Source organism: Narcine bancroftii, chromosome 7, assembly GCF_036971445.1.
Source record: "Narcine bancroftii isolate sNarBan1 chromosome 7, sNarBan1.hap1, whole genome shotgun sequence".
Lineage (NCBI taxonomy): Eukaryota > Metazoa > Chordata > Chondrichthyes > Torpediniformes > Narcinidae > Narcine > Narcine bancroftii.
This window is the reverse complement of record NC_091475.1, coordinates 2,717,554-2,723,553: the sequence shown is the minus strand read 5'-3', so window position 1 is coordinate 2,723,553 and position 6,000 is coordinate 2,717,554. Positions and strand designations below refer to the sequence as shown.

General features: G+C 41.5%; 1 protein-coding gene across 1 annotated transcript in view; it reads left to right on the top strand.

The window, feature by feature from the left end:
• The first annotated feature begins 4,968 nt into the window (after positions 1–4,968).
• Positions 4,969–6,000, top strand: part of gpr156 (G protein-coupled receptor 156) — a 60,456-nt gene continuing 59,424 nt past the window's right edge. The window contains exon 1 of the mRNA XM_069888485.1: positions 4,969–5,104. The gene's annotated coding sequence lies outside the window, so the exon portion shown is untranslated. The remainder of the gene's footprint in view (positions 5,105–6,000) is intronic.

Genomic DNA, 6,000 nt, shown 5'->3' with positions numbered 1-6,000 from the left:
ATTGTGTCTGTGGGCAAGTTGCTCCTTCCCAATAATGGGAAAGAACCTGGTCATGAGGTCCAAGGTGTTCTCAGGACTGCTGAATGTGGTGCAGGAGTGACCTATACCCCACCTCTCCATCCTGGTGGTCACCAGAGCAGCCTTCCAGTCATATGGGAATCCAAGATGGAAAGAGCTCGAAGGGTCGCCATGTAAAAGTCGCCAGACAACAAAGGAAAGGGCAGCGTACCCAATAAGGCCCTCATGCTGATGACCATCTTTGTTTGTGGAAGCTCCTCAATGTCTCGGCCCTGAGCCCTTCGTCAAGGAGTGAGCAAAGAGCAGACTGGCACCTGAAAACGAAGGCTGGGGAAGGAGGGAAGAAAGGACAGAGGGAGGAGCGCAGGCCAACAGGGAAGAGACGATAATAGGACATACATGAATAGGAGAGGAGAGGAATGATGAGAACTGATCGGGGGAAGGGGTGCCTCTGTAAATGCAGAACTGGAGGAAAGGAGACAAAGGGAAAGAGAGGGAGAGAGAGCGCTAGAGGAAAAGAGGCATATGGAAAGGAAGAGAGAGAGATGGGGTGGGAGTGGTGGGGTTTGGGGTGGGGGGGTACAAAAGCCAGAGAAGTCAATGTTAATACCATCTGGTTGAAGGGTGTCCAGATGGATTAAGAGACGTTGTCCCTCCAATTTGAACGTGGTCTCAGTCTGGCAGACCATGGATCATGTCAGCATGGGAACGGTGGAGGGAACTGAAATGGGTGGCAACTGGAAGATCCTCACTTTTGACAGAGCCGAGGTGCTCAATGAAGTGATCTCACAGAGTGCGTCCCGTCTCTCCGATGTAGAGGAGACCACAACGGGAGCATCGGGTGCAGTAGATGACCCCTGCAGATTCACAAGTGAAATGTTGCTGGTAATTGCAGTCCAAGATTATGTACAAGAGGCATTTAAAGAATAAAGAAATTCTCACCTCAGAAACGTCATGTATAGGCCTTCATTATGTGCAAAAGACCAATGGACCCAACTCTTCCAAGCAGAGCAAACCCATCAGTCCAATTACCCCTCATATTTTGCTCTTGTGACCACAACATGTTTTCTCTCACAATCCATCAAGTCTTTTGCCTCTCATCTAAAGCAAAGGGGAATTTACAGTGAGCCAGTTAGTATGGGCAGCACTTGGGGTATAGAAGAAAACAGGTGCAGCTGATGGAAACTTCCATGGTTAAGGGAAGAATCTGCCAACTCCACACAGACCCTGTCAATGGTCAGATATGAACCCAAGGTAGTGGCATTAACATGAACTTTAGTGCCACTGTTACATCCTAACTTTTCCAATTTCTGTCCTCTGCCTTCGTTCATCGATTGCTCAAAACTAGCATTTAATATTTAAGAACTCAGTTATTGCAAGGCTATATTGTTTCCCAGCCTCCATCCTCCAGAAGAATACTTCTTTGAATAATTCTTTGGCTACCTTGTTCTTTTAACTAACAATCCATTTTAGTCTTCCATGGACCATTTTTTTCTATGATAAAGGTGGTATCTATAATAAATGCAAGTTGTAAAGCTAAAGACCTTTTACATATTAATTGTTTACTTCTCAAATATCCTTCTGAGAAGGCCAGCCAACGCCATTAAAAGAATACAGAAGGCTTGCAATTCTGAACGATTAGCTGTCAGACTAATAAACAGAGATTAAAAGAAATATTTTCTTTGCAGCGTAATAGTTATGTGGAAAAAATCCGACAAACAGTAATTCAAGCTGAGTTAATTAACTCCTTCCAAAAAGAACTAATAAAACATGGCATGAATAAGGCTCAAATTTATTTGAAAACATGTGGACAAAGGTGATCAAGTACTCTGCAGGACTCAATGGCTCCTTGGTGTTGAGGTAGGAATGAGGGAGGTTAGCTGGCCAAGGTTTCATAACAAGAATTGATGAATATTCTGAATTGTTGCCTTAATTTATCAGAATCCATGCATTACAAGCAACTTTGTGTCAGGGGATTAGGTGGATTGACAGAGATTATAATTGATTACATCATGCATAATTTGCAGAAGTAACACGATGGGTTAAAGGACCTCATTCCACGTTTTCTTTGGAACGTGATTTTAATGATTGGTTTGTTATTTGGGATGGGAGATGCAAAAAAATAAACAAAATAGTTTGGAAGGAGAGGAACACAGAAAGGCTGTCCTTTAAAAACTGAAATTTGCCTATTAAATAGTTAGAAAGCAAGTCCTCAGTGCAAAATGTTACTGGACCACCTTTGAAATGCAGTCGTAATCCTTAATGCAGGCAAACACAATATTAACTTGTATATAGCAAGCAAGATCGCATAGAAAGCAGACAAGTTGGGTCAATTTGCCTTGAAGGACAACTTTTGATTTATTTTCCTGTTCTTGAAATAACTTTATGTGATGTGCCATGAGAGAACAATTAAATTAACAGCTCATTTGTAAGAAAGCAATTGCAACAATTATGGTTTTTAGACTGCAGGCATGTAATGACACAATCAAGGAATTTTGCTACTGCACAAAGGAATGTGCGGGAATTTGGAGTCAATTCCTGCAACACGATTTTTCTTGCAGGACCCCTACAACTTTTTGGAGGAAGCCTGCAGAGTAAATCGTACCGGAAAACTTCACTGAGAGTCATCCACTCTACTGCATGTCCAACTACCGGGACTGTTTCTCTCAGGTACTTACAGTCTAAAAAGGTGCCCAGTGAGAATGACCACACAGGCAGTAATTATGTTAATTTTTTCAGCAATTTTCCCATAATTGCAGACTGAAAACATCAATGCCTCAGTCTTTCAGTTCTCTACAGAAGCACAGAGTAAAACTAGCAGTAGTCCCTTTAGTGAAGGTTTATTATGAAAAAAAATTGACTCTCTGTACACACTGTGAATATCTTGATGAAGAGCTCAAGCTCGAAACATCGATTATGTATCTTTAACTTTGCTACATAAAGGACACAGTTTGACCTGCTGAATTTCTCCAGCTTTGTGTTTTTACTTCAACCACAGTGGCTGCAGGCTTTCATGTTTTACTCCTTCTTACATTATGCCTTTACTAATAAGCATTAATATAAAATGCAATTGTGAAAAGGTTTTTAGAACTGAAACATGGGGTGGCATCTTTCAAGTTACTTAATTACAAACATCACTTCAGAGAAATCACAAAAACAAATACAAAGGAGATTATCTGGTGCAGTCTAAGCTTTTGTTAAATACTGGACAACAAGAATGTACATACAACACTCATGCCACTTATTCAGAAAAGGACAGTTTTGCACCCATGGGACCGTTCTTCATAAATTGCCATTTGTTCTCCACCATATATTTATCCAGTTCCTTCTTGAATTCAACAATGAAATCTTCTTCCATCACATCTTCAGGCAGTTTCTTGATTCCAACCATGGAAGATTTTTCTTTTATACTTGTGACCTCCTCCCCTCATCCGCTTCTCCAACACGATCAGCCTCCCACTCTTCACTCGGTCTGGACACCTAATCATTTTATATACATCTAACACATCTTCCCTCGGGCTTCTCTAATTAAAACAATCTCAGACTTATCTCTCCTTGTAACTGTAATCCCCTCATTTAAGGGACCACTCCAAGAAATAAGCTCCTTATTTAATCATCTCTAAAATGTCATCATAGCAACATAGATACAAAGATCCATTGTTATTGTGCTGGGAAGCTGAACGAACTCCTGATCTTCCTTTTCAGGAACAATTGTTGTTCACCTTTCGAAGGCTTTCCAACGGCTTCATCTTGTTTCAACAGTGAATCCCACATCTAAGTGCTGATCAGCCACATCGCTGGACCAGATTGCCAAACACCAGCCTTGCCATACTAAGCCCAGGATTTTGCCACAGATTCTTGGCACAGCAGTGCACAGCAAAGGGGAAGGCAGGACGTCATACCAGGATGTCAATAGAGCAGTGCTATCAGTACTGCACCTTTTTTTTCTCATGCTGTTCTGACCCCTGTTTAATTCCATTTCCATTCAGTCTTTCATTCCAGTGGCCGTATCCTCCAGTGTACAGTTTTCATTATTGAGAGTCTTCTGAGACTGACATATATGTGTGTGTGTGTGTGTGTGTGTGTGTATATATATATATATCCTGTAGCAAGAATGTTATTTTTAAGGCCATATCCATCTTTCATCCAGCAGGTTAAATGTTTAGGATTACATAAATTCCTATATTCACAATGACAAGGAAGCCATTGCTCTACCAGAAACTAGAATTCTGAATTCAACTTCGAGACTCCACTTGCTGTGAGGGGGTTCAAACCGTTACTGCTGAGTCCAGCCTTGCTCCAATACCTGACTTGCAAGTGCAAAACTTTGATGCTTCAAACATTAGCAGATGGGTGGTCAAGTGTATAAGAACAGAATTCGAGAATTGGTTAGGCTACCCAATGTGATTATTAATGGAAGGGCCATTCTATAAGCATAAGATCAACTCTGATAATTTTGCAGACCGAAGTGTCTCTTCGCCACATCAAAATTAAAGCTGGGAGGATCAACACTTTCTTTAAGAAACTCGCAACAATGGAGTCAGAATTGTATAGCACAAAACAGACCTTTCAGCCCACACGTGGTAGCAACTGTTAATGGGAAAATATTAAAAGGAAAAATGGCAAGCCAGCAGGTAATTTTAAAGCATTAACAAAACTGTGTTGGACTTGGTAATGTGAGCTGACTATTCATAGTAGAATCTCTTATTGTGACAGTATCGTTTTACTTTGGATTAGTTACACCTAGGCTGGAAGCATTCTATTATCTTACAATGGTTAGAAGTTATAGGTGCCATTTAGATGTAAAGTTAGTTGTTGCTTCTGCCGTTGGTTTCATCCTTTTATCCTCTTTTTCAAAAAAATAATTGTCTTAGTGTCTCGTCGGAAAAGCTCCTGGCCAATAAAAACAAGTCCCGAGGAAGGGCGAAGCTCCTTCCCTTGAATTGAGCCAGTTCCTGCTGCAACTCAGCGTCGGAGGTGCTGGCGCGTTTCTATTCGGAGAAGCAGCGTGGTGGAGGCGAATTCAAGTTGAATTTGACGGCGATCTTGCAGATACTCGTGCAATGCAACCAGAAGTTAAGGAAATGTGAGTGAAACGTTGCCCTGGCCTCAGCTTATTTCGAAGTCCGGCGGGCATGTATCGAGTGGCACTGCAGGTCGTTTGGAAGTTGTGAGATTTAATTACAGAGGCTTTTGGGTTTTTTTATTCTCCGGGTGAGAAGAGCGATCTTTCGTGCAATTGATCCAAGTTGCTGAATTTCATTCAAATCGTCTCATTGCAAGGTTATAAACCAGCTCTTTGCTCCAAGCGGATCTCTGTTGTGTTGAATCCGGACAAAGAATTGGACCTTCTATTGCAGCTGTGATCCATTTGACTCCAGGTTGCATTTGACCAGAGCACAGAAATTAATTGTAAAATCGAGTTAAATTGTCTTTCGATGAGTGCACGTTACAGGGCGAGAAAGGTTGAGGGTTGGTGTGATTAGATCAAGTGAGACAGGAGAGGCTCGGGGGGGGATTTTAGAGGAACGTTACCACCAACTCTTTCTCCTGTTGAAAGAAAATCTGTAGATTTTAGAACTTTAAAAAAAAGTTGGAAACATTCAACAGACTGCAGAGATTTGGTGGAAAGAGGAACAATCACAGAGTCAGGTCTTGATCCTGGTATACCCATGACTCCTTCCCTCCCTTCCTCTCCCAGTTTGGTTCAGTTGCGTAATGTGGGTGAAGACCAATAAAAGGTTTAATCTGAATTGCTTTATAGGTATGTGCTAGCCCAAATTGGACGTGTTATATCTCTTTACCTCCAATAGGCGCTGGAAGACCGACTGAGTTCCTCCAGCATTTCTGTGTTGTTTGCAGACTCGTCATCTTTTGGTAGACGGAATTTATAATAATTAAAATTGGCATGAACATACTGAAGATGGAATTGTTAGGAAGGCCTCCTTAGGACTAGGACTAGATCTTTTGCTCTCCAGTCTG